The sequence below is a fragment of the Trichosurus vulpecula genome, chromosome 1 (genome assembly GCF_011100635.1).
Source record: "Trichosurus vulpecula isolate mTriVul1 chromosome 1, mTriVul1.pri, whole genome shotgun sequence".
Lineage (NCBI taxonomy): Eukaryota > Metazoa > Chordata > Mammalia > Diprotodontia > Phalangeridae > Trichosurus > Trichosurus vulpecula.
In genome coordinates this window covers 529199462-529212306 of record NC_050573.1, presented here as the reverse complement: position 1 = coordinate 529212306, position 12845 = coordinate 529199462, and the positions used below count along the sequence as shown (strand labels likewise).

The window sequence follows — 12845 nt, the reverse complement described above, 5'->3', positions numbered from 1 at the left end:
TTCCTTACATCAGCAAGAGCCTCCTCATTTCATTCTGTTCTCTGAATTAATCTTCATACCACATTTAGCAAAAAGCCATTTGTGGGGTCATACTAAGTATCAGGTATACTGATTGGAGGGTGCACCCTTGGGAAAGCACTAACCATTTCCCTCTTCTGTGCCTCTGCCTGGAATGCTCCCCCTTCTTGCTCTCTGACTCTTGGAATCCCTAGTTCCTTTTTAAAAGGCTCAGCTTCAATGGCACCTCTTACATGATGATTTTCCTAAATGCCCCCCAGGTGCGAGTGCTTTCCTCTGAGATTACTTTGTGTATTTTTTGCATAAATTAGGTATTTATTTCTCTTTGTGTATGTTTCATCAGTAGAACGTTAGTTTTTCAGGCAGGAAACGTCGTTTTTTTCTCTGGGATTTTAGCATCGGGAACAGTACTGTTTACTGTTTACTGTAGGTGTTTAATCAATCAACCTCAGCTTCCATTTATTAAGTGCCTAATATAGAATAGGCAGCCGGGTGGTAAGGTTGATAACGTGCCAGGCCTGGAGTCAGGAAGACTGATCTTCCTGAGTTCAAATCTTGCCCCAGACTTTTATTAGCTGTGTGACCCTGGGCAAGTAACTTAGCCCTGTTTGCCTCAGTTTCCTCATCTGTAAAAAGAGCTGGAGAAGGAAATGGCAAACCACTGCAGTGTCTTTGCCAAGAAAGGCCCAAATGGAGTCACGAAGAGCAAGACATCACTGAAACAAGCCGAACAATCTATCAGGTATCAGGCTACGCACTGGAGACACTAAAGAATGAAACAACTCCTACTTGCGAGGATTTTTCTAGTGCTTGCTGAATTGAACTGATAGTGGATAGAGCAGTAGGCCTGGAGTGAGGAAGACCTGAGTTCAAATCCAACCTCAAACACTTACTAGCTGTGTGACTCTGGGTCACTTAACCTCTATCAGCCTCAGTTTCCTCAATTATAAAATGAAGATAATAACAATGCTTACTTCCCAGGGCTGTTGTGAGGATCAAATGAGATAATATTTATAAAGTGCTTAGCACAGTGCCTGGCACATAGTAGGCACTTACTAAATGCTGTTTTTTTTTTTAAATTGGCACATAGTAGGCACTTACTAAATGCTGTTTTTTTTAAATTGGCACATAGTAGGCACTTACTAAATGCTGTTTTTTTTTAATTGGCACATAGTAGGCACTTACTAAATGCTGGGTTTTTTTTTTTAATTGAACTAGGGTGACCTGAAGCAGAAATATATAGTAGGATTATTCATGGGAAGTTCCTTCCCTTGCCTTGCAGTCATCAGCATAAACTGTGCCATACAAATACCAAGGAAAATGTGCCCCAGCCCTGATGGAACTCTAGACCAGAAATATTGATTGGCACTCATCGAGTAGCTGACCAGTTCCACAGTAATGCAAGCTAAAGCCAAGATCCTTTTAACCACTCTTTGCCTTGTGCTGTTCCAATCGCAGGCACAAAGGTAGAACTAAGTAGAAAAAAAATGGATTGTATTTGATCAAGTCAACAAGCATTTACCAAGCACCTAGAACTCCTGCCCTTTACTCCAATAAGCATTTATTTAGTGCCTACTGTGTACATAAGTTAGTGTGACATAATGGATTTTCAGCCTCTGACACATACTACCTCTGTAATGCTGGGATAGTAATTTGTGGGACCTGGAGAAGCCTTTTGGCTTCTCTGTATTCCACTTATCTCATCTGTAAAATGAAGAGGTTGGCCTAGAAAACCTCTAAGGTATCTTAAACATAAATGTTCAGCACCCCAGCCAACTCTAAGATTAGAAATTGCTGAACACTTGGCCAATCTGTCCGGCTAGTCTTTCACTGCCCCGTGAAATAATGGCTCAAATCAAAGGTCTGGACTGAAAAAAAAAATAGTGCCTGCCCTCAAGGAGCTTAATTCTTCTCCTTAATGTTAAGGTTGAGCTGTTCATAATCCCATCCAGGAGACGGAAGTTAATGCATGCACGCAAGAATGAATGATATCACCTGCTTGTTTTGTGCCAGGCACTGCGGTAAGTACCGAGGATGTGAATCCAAGCAAAATAGTACCTAACCCAGAGGAGGTTACATTCTAACATGAGAGGACAACACATAAGGGGAGTTATAGGAAACATATATATGAAGCAGCTGGAGAACATGACAAATGTATTACAAAGTCTTCATCAGGTTGTTTAGAGATTCAGGGACTTTCTCAGAATAACAAAAGAAACATAAAAGGCAGAATTTGAACCCAGGGGTTTCTGACTCCAAGCCCAGGCCTCTGGCGCTGGGATGGGAATAGTGGAAAATATCATAATACAGAATAGAAGCAGAATATAGAAGAGAATAGAATATAATAACATCATAATAATAACTCACAGAAGTACAACTCTTTAAGACATGAGCAGCTAAGTGCAGGCAGTGAGGGCAGCAGGGATTTGGGGAAGGGGGAGATTACTCGGTAGATCTCAATCCTGCCTAAGACTCAAGGAAATTCACTCAGAACAGCTGACACAGGCTAGTCTAATAAAAGACATATGCTGCAGGGTAAAAGAACTTGCTGGTTGAAAATCTTACTTCCATCATTTAAAAATATCTATGCCCTGAGACTGAATCTTTGTGTCATGATTCTTTTCTTGAATCTCCATCTCCTCTCACTTGCTACTTTGGCCTAGAAGATGCTAATGCTGTGGAACCATAAGGCCTCCCCTGGAAGCCACAGCCTCCCACCCCCCTTTCACAGAGGATGCCTCTATAAATAGAAGATACCCAGGTTGAAGCTGTGGGGGTGTGGTATGTGTGTGTGTGGCCATACTTCCTCCTACCCCACCTTTTTTTTTCCTCATTAGAACTGTGGACAACTTTTAGCTGAGAGGGGTGGAGGGAGATGCATGAAAATAAAGAGGAAATATTCTTTTGTTGACAAAGTTCAGTGTCTTAGAGAACTCCTATGTCAGCTGTGGGGAATGGGGGAGTGGGTAATGAAGGGTGGGGTGGGGAGGGGAGAAGTGTGACAACAAGCAAACAGTTCTTCCCTTCCTGGGCTGACAGTAGTTTGCCACTCCAGGGACAAGAAAAAGCATTCTCATTTCTGTACCAATGCTTAGTAGTGCTGGTTTTGTTAGCTCCTGGAAAATTTGGCAAACCTCCAACCAGCCCCCCAATCACCCTATCTTTAGTGTGTGTGTGTGTGTGTGTGTGTGTGTGTGTGTAAATGTCAGTCAGTCAACCAGCACTTATAAAGCACCGTATGTCAGGCACTGTATTAAGTGCTGGGGAATACAAGGAAAGTGTGTGTACGTGTGTAGATGTGTATGCATGACTGGAAAAAAAACATTGGCTTGGGAGTGAGAGGACCTAGGTTTAAATCTAACTTCTGATACTACCTATGTGACCTTCAGCAAGTCATTTAGCCATTCTAGGCCTTTCAGTTTTAAATCTATAACTGTTATCCATAACTTAAATGTGTACACATATGTATGTGATCTCCCCCCATAGAACAGAAGTTCTTAGAGGGTAGATGGGCTTGATTTTATCTTCTGTATTTTGAACAGTTTCAGAACAATGCTTGGCATATAGTAGTTGCTTAATCAATGCTGGCTTCTTCGCTTGACTGATTGGCAGGGGTGGGGAGTGTAGAGGGGAATGGGCTGCCAGGAGGCCTTGAATTAATTGGTAGTCAGCCACTGTAGGCTGGTGGAGGGATGTAGTGGCCCTAAGTAGCAATTCCTTCAAAAGCATCTGGTCTTTCTTGTTCCTTGATGAGGGAGAACTGATCCTGATTCTGTAAAAAGCTCTCCTTTTATATCTGTTTAATCGGCAGGTCTTTGCAGTGGGAATGCTTGGTCCAATGTGGTGCGCTTTTTGAATAGTTATACAATTATTGCTTAATAACTGACTCATTGGGGGAATTGGGATCCCATGGAAGATAAATCCCAGCTTAGAAGTCATTCTTCCTTGAACTTCACTTAGAATCTATTAAGGCTGGAAGGGCCCTTAGCCATCTTCTAGACTAGAGAACTTTAAGCTGGGATCCCTGAACTTGTTTTTTAAAAAATATATATATATATGTATATGTATATATATATATATATAGATAACTGTATTTCAATACAATTGATTTCCTTTGCAATCCTAGATCTTTTATTTTATGCATTTAAAAACATTGTTCTGAGAAGGAATCCCTAGGCTTCACTAGACTGCCAGGAGTTCACAACACAAAAATGGTTAGGACTCCTTGACCTAAATACCCTCATTTTACCAAAAAGGAAACTGAGCCACAGGGAGTGGCCCAAGGTCACTGAATGCAGCACTGGGACTAGAACCCAGGGCTGATGGCTCTTAATTTGTTTTTCCACCAGAACATGTAGTTTACATCTCCCGTCAGGGGAAACTGACATTTTCAGAGTCAGATTTGAGAAAGGGCATTGCTGATACAAAGAAGTATCAATGTTAAAGCAAGGCAATCTCCATCTCCGTGGATCTCTAAGAACATAATACAGAAGCATAGACACTTGAAATTTCAAAGCTGGAAGAGCCCTTAAGAGTCGCCTAGTCCATCCCACACCTGAACAAGAATGCCGCATAGAGTGTGGCCAACAAGCAGCCATATAGGTTTGGCTTGAAAACCTTCATTGAGGTCAGACCGTCACTGCTTCCAAAGCAGGCCATTCTATTTATTCCCTTACCAAGAGGCAGTTCTTTCTAACCCCAAACTTCGATTTGACTCTAGGAGCAAAGCAAAGAAGCTGCAAGTTCCGTCTCCTCGGGGAGAGGCAGAACAAGTTGAATCCCTCCTTCAATTTTTGACAATTTTTCAAATACTCCAAAGACAACTATGATGTCCCCGTGAGTCTTCTCTAAGCCTTGAGCTGTTGTTCGGTCATCTCAGTAGCGTCTGACTCTTCATGACCCCATTTGGGGTTTTCATGGCAAAAGATACTGAAGAGGTTCCTTCTCCAGCTCATTTTATAGATGAGGAAACTGAGGTAAATGAGGTTAAGTGACTTTCCCAGGGTCACACAGCTAGCAAGTACCTGAGGTCGGATTTGAACTCAGGAAGATGAATCTTCCTAATTCCAAGCCCAGTGCTCTATCTACTGTGCCACCTAGCTGCCCTTTCTTAGGTCTAATCACCCTTATTTCCTTTAACAAGGCCTCTCCAAAGGGAAAGAGTAGGCCTAGAATGACTTCCTCAAACATCCTTCCAACTACAAAATTCTAAGATTATACTTTGGAGAAGGCTATACTTTGGAGAAGTAAGCTGGGTGGTTCAATGGATAGAACATTGGCCCCTAAGGCAAGAAGACCTTAATTCAAATCCTGCACTAGACACATATTAGCTATGTGACCCTGGGCAAGTCAATGAATTTCAGTTTCTTCATCTGTAAGACGGACAAAATAGCGCCTAAAATCTGGGTTTGAAATGAGATAGTATTTGAAAAGTGCTTTGCAAACCGTAAAGTGTTATATAAACGTTAGATATTGTTACTGCCTTTCTTTGTATCTCCAGCCCTTGGCACAATGCCTAGGACAAGGTAAGCGTTTAATAAATGCTTGTTGACTGGCCGACTGGCAGGACTGAGTCAACAAGCTTTGTTAAACACCTGTGATATGCCACGTACTGTGCTAATTGTTGGAGATACAAGGAAAGGCTAAAAAAAATAGTCTGTTCTCAATGAGTTCGGCATCTAATAGTGGAGACGACGTGCAAACGATTATGTAGAAACAAGATCTATGCTTTGAGAGAATCTCAGAGGGATGCCGCTAGCATTTAGGGGGAAGGATTCTTGCAGAAGGGGAGATTTTAGCTGAGACTTGAAGACTTCGAGCCAGGTGGAGGAGGTGAGGAGGGAGAGAATTCCAGGCATGTGGGGACAGCCAAAGAAATGCAAGTTAGGAGATGAAGTGTCCTGTTCAAGAAGCAGCAGAGAGGCTGATGTCACTGGACTGCAGAAAACACGGAGGGGAGTAAAGTGTAAGAAGATTGGAAATGTGGGAGGAGGCTAAATTATAGAGGGCTTTAAAAGCCAAACAGTGGATTTTATATTTGATCCTGGAGGTAATAGGCAGCCAGTGGAGTTTGCTGAATAGAGGGGTCAGACTTGCACTTTAAGAAGATTACTTGGACAGCCCAGTAGACAACAGACTAGAGAGGGAAGAGATTTGTGGCAGAGAGACCAAATAGGAGACTACTGCATTAGTCCAGGCTTGAGAGAATGAGGGTCTGCACTTAAGTGGTGGCAGTATCAAGAGGAGAGAAGGGGGCGGACATGGGAGAGATTGTGAAGGCTAAACTGTTTCCTCCTTGGATTAGAGTCAGGAGATTCATATTGGGTTCACTGGGGGAATCATGAAAAACTTTAACCTTGGTGATGGAGAAAAAGAAATTTTCTTCTCTCATGACCAAAAAAAGGAGGTGGTTACTTGAGTTTCTGGTTTAAGAAGGTACATCAGAGATGACCACCTCCAACTCCACCCCTACCCTCACTCACTCCCACCCCTGACTTCAGCAAAAGGCTAACATATAGAAAGGAAGTGGCATTGGAGAGTTTCCAGCACACAAACCTCATGCTGAAGGATTAATTTGCATCCGCAGGTAATGAATGATTTGTCTAGGACTATATACACACGCACACACACACACACGCGCACACACACACACACACACACACACACACACACACATATATATATATATATATATATATATATATATATATATATATATATATATATATATATATATATATAAAATCCAGGCCTTGAATAGGGAAAACCTCCTTGGGAGCACCAGTGTCAACTCCACAGCAAGCTGGGGAACCCTGTTCTCCACTGAGTTCAGCTGCTGGAGACCCATACCAGTATTGCCATCTCCAAAGCCTTTACGAATCAATAAAGAGGGAGGGAGTAAGGGAGGGAGGGAAGCCACTTCCCTTGAGCTAGTGTTTTCTCAGATGGACATAGGATTGTTCTGCTGATGCCCAGAAATTAATACAGCTACAGAAGCTTTCTAGGACTTAAAATTAAACGTTCCCCATGTCATTATTTGTTCTATTTATCTTCCTCTTGAAACAGGAGGTTTAAACTTTGCGGGCCCAAGACTGCTGACTCAGCTGCCTGAGCCCAAACTCATAAAAATCTATTTAAAAAAGGTCCAATGATTTTATTTTCTGATCATAAATATGAAATTTAATTAGCAGCTCGCTGCTAATGAAGTCACTGTGGAAGATGAGGCTCAAGATGCCGGCAGAGGAAGAGAACAGAACTTTAAACATAAAAACAAAGCAACCAGCCTACAGGAAGGAACTTAACTCTTGCCATCCCTTCTATCTTGGAAAACTTGTTGGCCCTTCTGGCCTATAAATAAAGGGAAGAGCAAATCTGTGCGTGCTGGGAATTCAAATTCAGATTCTGACTTTGATGCCGGCTTCTCTAGATCAGCAGGAAGCTCTAACACATTGTAGAAGGAATACATTTAGTCCCCAGGGTTGGAGCCCAGACTCTCTGTCATTCCCTAGACCCAAGTTTCAGCTTGTATGAAGAAAAGTCTGACAATCTTATCAAGTGTTGGAGAAGAGATGAGAGGGAAAATAAAGAGTGGGAGGGGACCCTTCAAAGCCCAATGAAAGGAAAACCAGTACTGCATGGAAAAGCCCGTTATTCTCCAGCACTTAAAAAATACATTAATCCTCCAAGAGAATTTATTGTGGCCTGACTTTAGTACTAAAGTACTAAGATATGAAATCCTATTGGGCAAGAATCTGTTCCCCATATCCAGATCCTGTTATTATCTAAATTCAAATCAACTGGCTATATGCAGAGCTGTGGATTTCCCAAACACATTGGAAGTTATCCAATTCTAGCTGTCGCCCCTGTTGAGATTAGCCAGATGATCCTGACATTAATCACAGTTCAGGTTTTAGCACTAGGGTTGTTACGTTTGTGAACACATATGGTGTCTGCATTTGTAGTTCTTAAAAATCATACATGTGCAGTCAGGTTTAGGCTTGTGCCCATATCCACTTATATGTCCTTTGTACATCAAGCCGTGTCTGCGTGTACATGTATGTGAGTCTATGTTTCTGTGGATGCAAGTATAAGAAACATTGGCCCACGAGTGCCTGCGAGGAAGAGCTGAAATTCATGCTGATTGATTCTACTGCACGATCCTTTAAACTCAGTTTGCAGTCAGGGCACACAGGATTACATTCTTGAAAAGACATTTATGGCTGAAGGTAATAGGGTATTTGAGGGTGTTTTTTTTTTTAACTAAAGCATATTGTAATTCTGTTGGCTTCTCAGCTCAAGCTCCTTAGTACAAGTATGCACTTTGTTCCCCTCGTGTTCTTCGAGCTGTGGAAGAATTTCTCCAAGTTTCATCACTTACCTTGCTGGCCAGCAAGGAGCCAGAACTCTTGTTTAGGCCCATTTATTTAGGCTGAAGAAGAAATGGGTGGGCCTCATTTTATGCAATAGATGTGTTCCTTGAAAGTTATATGTATATAGGGTTTTTGCAAATTAAATATTCTTCTGACCCATTAGTTTACATCAGTCTGTGCCCTCCAAGCCCCCATTTTTACATTAGTCTGTACCCCCACCCCAGGCAATGCCATTTGCCCTGTCACAGCACCCTAAAGGCCACCAGGCCTTTCCATCCACCCTGTAGTTGAACTCTCCTATAGGCACTGTCTTCCTCAATTAAAATGTGAGCTTAAGAACAAGGACTGTTCTGCTTTTCTATTTTATCTCTAGCCTTTAGCACAGTGCTTGGCACAGAGCAAGGGCTTAATAAATGGGCTTTTTTTTCATTTATTCTCATGATGGCAATGCTTTAGTTTCATTTGTATTCATCTGTATTTATCTTCAAATGGAAATAATTCTAATCATTTCAGATTTTCATCACCCTCCATTTTGTCAAATAGCGATCTGCTAAAACATTCAAACGCAATAAAGGAATTTTCCATTTAAGGAAATCCTGTATTGAGGCCTTTTGTAAAATGAATAATTTTTCTTGTACAAATTATATAAAATTATCCTATACGAATGTATAATTATATATAAATTATTAAACATAAACATATAAATTATATATAAATCATAAATGTGTAATTACAATAATTATATGATATATACATGCATACATATATAATTAATATAATCTATAAGGGATCTGTTTTGTAAATTTAAATTTTCGTAGATTATTGAGAGTTTTTAAAGGGGAGGACATATCTTGTTTGGAGAGAGGCTTGAAAGGCACCACATCTGCCCACAAACGCCACCCCCAGCAGAATATGAGGACACCACCCTACCTTGACTGAAATTTCCAAACACCATAGAATCTAAAGGCTGAAAGAAACCTGATTGGTCATTTAGTTTGATCTGTACTGAAACAGGAACCCCCTCTACAATATCCTTGACAAGTGAGCGTCCAGGGTATTCTACCTGAAGACCTCCAGTGGTGGAGAATCCACTACCTTTTGGGACGAGGCGGTCCATTTCTCTTTTGTACAGCTCTGATTGTAATCTGAGTTACTCCTTTTGTTAAACCACAAGGGCAGAAGCATTGTCTGCAGAAGGTCACTGTTGACATGCACAGATTACCTGGGAAGAGATGGAGGTCCCTGGGGATCACTTCTAGCCTTCTCCCATTAGGATGGATTAATTTATCAGACTGTCACCTTTGAAGGCCTAGAGAGCCTTGACCCTGAGGAGATGAGATAGAGGACGGGTAAGTTTCAATCAGAGAAATGGAAGGTGGAGAAGGAGAGGAAAAACGTAAGGACAAAGCAGGCAGCAGCATGGGCCATTTCTAAGGCTTAGACAGAGCATAGGCCATAGGGCAGCATGAAGATTGGAAGACAAGAGGGTAGTTCCTGGGCATTGAGACAGAGAGCACATTTCACCTACCCCCACGCCCAACCTCACCCCTGCCCCAATACTTCAGAATTCTGCCTAGAGTTGGCCCTGGTCTTATGTCACTGAAGCTGCCTCCCTATGACACAAGGCACAAAAGAGCCTGCCTATAGCTTGGACAAAATTGTCCAAGATTTTTTAATTGTGCTGCCTGAAAAGCCTGTAAGGGACAAAACTATTTCGAACTGTGTAATTTCAGACACCAGGAAGGAAGCTGGATGGACTGTGCACTGAAGAGCAAGCATGGGGAAGGGTGCTATCAGAATTCCTGGAACCACCATGTAGATGGCCACCTATTCTGTTTACACTTAAAGCCAGCCCTATTTATTTTGTTGTTTTCAGCCATTTCAGTCATAACGGATGCTTTGTGACCCTATTTGGGGTTTTCTTGGCAAAAATACTGAAGTAGTTTGCCATTTCCTTCTCTGGCTCATTTTACAGATGAGGAAACTGAGGCAAACAGGGTTAAGTGACCTGCCCAGGGTCACACAGCTAATAAGTGTCTGTGGCCAGATTTGAACTCAGGAAGCTGAGTCTTCCTAGGCCTTTCTAGGCCTCACGCTCTATCCACTGTACCATTTCACTAAAGGGGGTAATTACTGTTTATAAGTGCAATGTTTAATGAACCATAGGAGTTCTTTGCTTTAATAGAAGCTATTGAAATTCCTTCCTTTAGAAGTGTTCCACCATGTCTTTCAAAGGAAGCATCATACCATATATAAAAGATATGATATATATGTTTATTACAGAATAAACAGATCTGCAAGGAAATGTCATGCAGAGGCCTCTTGAGCCTTATTTAGCTTGTGAAGAGAGCCTTCGAACTTGCTGTACCTTATGCACTATCCACATGAAATGATTCTCGCTTCCATGCACTTCCTCCAATCCAAACACTGGCAATTAATTTCCCCTCAGAGACATCACATGACACTTTGCTTGGTAAATCTCTTGCCTATTTCTTATGCAATACTGTGTATCCTAGCTACAGATTTTGGTGTCTCACCCTCCTATTAGACCGTAAATTGCTTGAGGGCAAAGACCGAGTCTTAGCTAAATTTTGCTTCTTGGTAAGTAACACTGGGTGTTGCAAACAGTGGGTATCACAAAACATGTTTGTTGATATATGTAATAATGCTAGTTTTTTTAAACAACTATATTAGAGCTTATATAGTTAAATGAATTTTGGTTCCTTCAAAGTAGTCACCTTGGGCAGCCATCCACTTATTCCAACAATTATTAATCAAAGCATTTTTGGACTCTTTTTTTTTTGGAATGCTTCCAGATCCATTTTATGAGCCTCCCAAGAAATTCCTTCTTATGACCTTACTTTTTCTTGGACCCCACTTGGTATGATCCGGCTTATTCATCAAATTTGGCTGGCCACAAATGACTTTTGGTTATTTTTTTTAAGCAAACAAAACAGAGCAAAAACCAAACCCAACTGCAAAGGACAAGGGCAATTCCAAAAGGGGAGTTGCTGATAAATTTTAAGAAATGGCATGGTTGGCATAAATGTATGACTGCTTTGGAAACATGACATTTATCTGTATACACACATACATATTAGAAATGTTTATTAATTTTTTTTGCAATAAGCACAAGTTTATTCATGGAAAGCTGTGTTCCTGGTTCTAACAATCGAAGATAGAACATTATCCTACAGTATAGGCCGAGTATATATTCAGAATATGTATATATATATATATATGTATATATATATATGTACATATATATATACATACATATAGTAATGATGATAATGATAGCTGGCATTTATATAGTACGTTAAGGTTTGCAAAGTGCTTTATCAAATATTATCTCATTTGATCCTCATAACAATCCTGGGAAGTAGCTGCTATTATAATCTTATACGTGAGGAAACTGAGGCTGACAGAGGTTAAGTGACTTGCCCAGGGTCACACAATCAGTAAGTGTCTAAGGCTGGATTTGAACTCAGGTCCTCCTAACTATATTGTAAATAGTATGTATACGGAGATAGCTGGCTGTAACTATAACTAGTTGTGTCCCACATTGTTTTGGGGGAATTTTGTTGGAGCACACTTAGGTGTTTCCTCCCCAGTCCACAGATAATGCAACATAGGCTGATAGTAGTGCACAGACACTACTCCCTTGAGAAGATGAACTCTAGCAACGGCACTGGAGATTTATGGACAAGAAAATATGGCTCTCGAAACATGGTATGTGCTTGCTGGCTTGAGGCGTCTAGACAGGGCGATTGGAAAGAAGCAGTTTTATGTGGAGTGAAGCAAATGGTCAAGAAGGGGAGAGAAATCTAGGGCTCTTGAGTCCTAAGGGCATAGAGGCAGAACGGTGCCCCGTGGTATCCCATAGGTTTTTATTTCCGTCCCCATGTGATCTAGATACTGGGCTGGTCTCTAACCTTCCATCTTTGATAACAAAGCAATGAGATTGTTGCAGAATCAAGCTAATCACAGGGATTACAGATCTAGAGCCAAAAGGGATTTCGGAGGTCATCTAGTCTGCCCTCCTCACTTTACAGATGAAGAAACTGAGGCCTACAGAGGTATTAGGACTTGGTTCAAGATCACACATGTGACATAGCTGGGATTTGAACTCAGGTCCTTTCACTCCAAATCCATTAGTTTCCCTTATCGTTCAATCATATCAGCTGTGCCTGACTTCATGACCCCATTTGGGGTTTTGTTGGCAAAGATACCAGAGTGGTTTGCCCTTTCCTTCTCCAGCTCATTTTATAGAAGAGGAAACTGAGGCAAACAGAGGTTAAGTGACTTGCCCAGGATCACTCAGCTAGTAAGTATCTGAGGCTGGATTTGAACTCAGGAAGATGAGTTTTCCCGATTCCAGGCCTGCCCATTAGTCTTTCTATTACATTATTAACTAGAGTTCTATATCCACCCCAGAAAGAAACTGAGGAAGGATTC

At 41.3% G+C, this 12845-nt stretch overlaps 1 protein-coding gene across 2 annotated transcripts in view; it reads right to left on the bottom strand.

Moving 5' to 3' along the window:
• CARD11 (caspase recruitment domain family member 11) overlaps positions 1 to 12845 on the bottom strand; it is a 134432-nt gene that overhangs the window by 86046 nt on the left and 35541 nt on the right. The window contains exon 2 of one of the 2 annotated variants that reach the window (XM_036742281.1): positions 9610 to 9712. The exons of the other annotated variant lie outside the window; for it this stretch is intronic. The gene's annotated coding sequence lies outside the window, so the exon portion shown is untranslated. The remainder of the gene's footprint in view (positions 1 to 9609; positions 9713 to 12845) is intronic. 2 annotated transcript variants of the gene reach the window in all.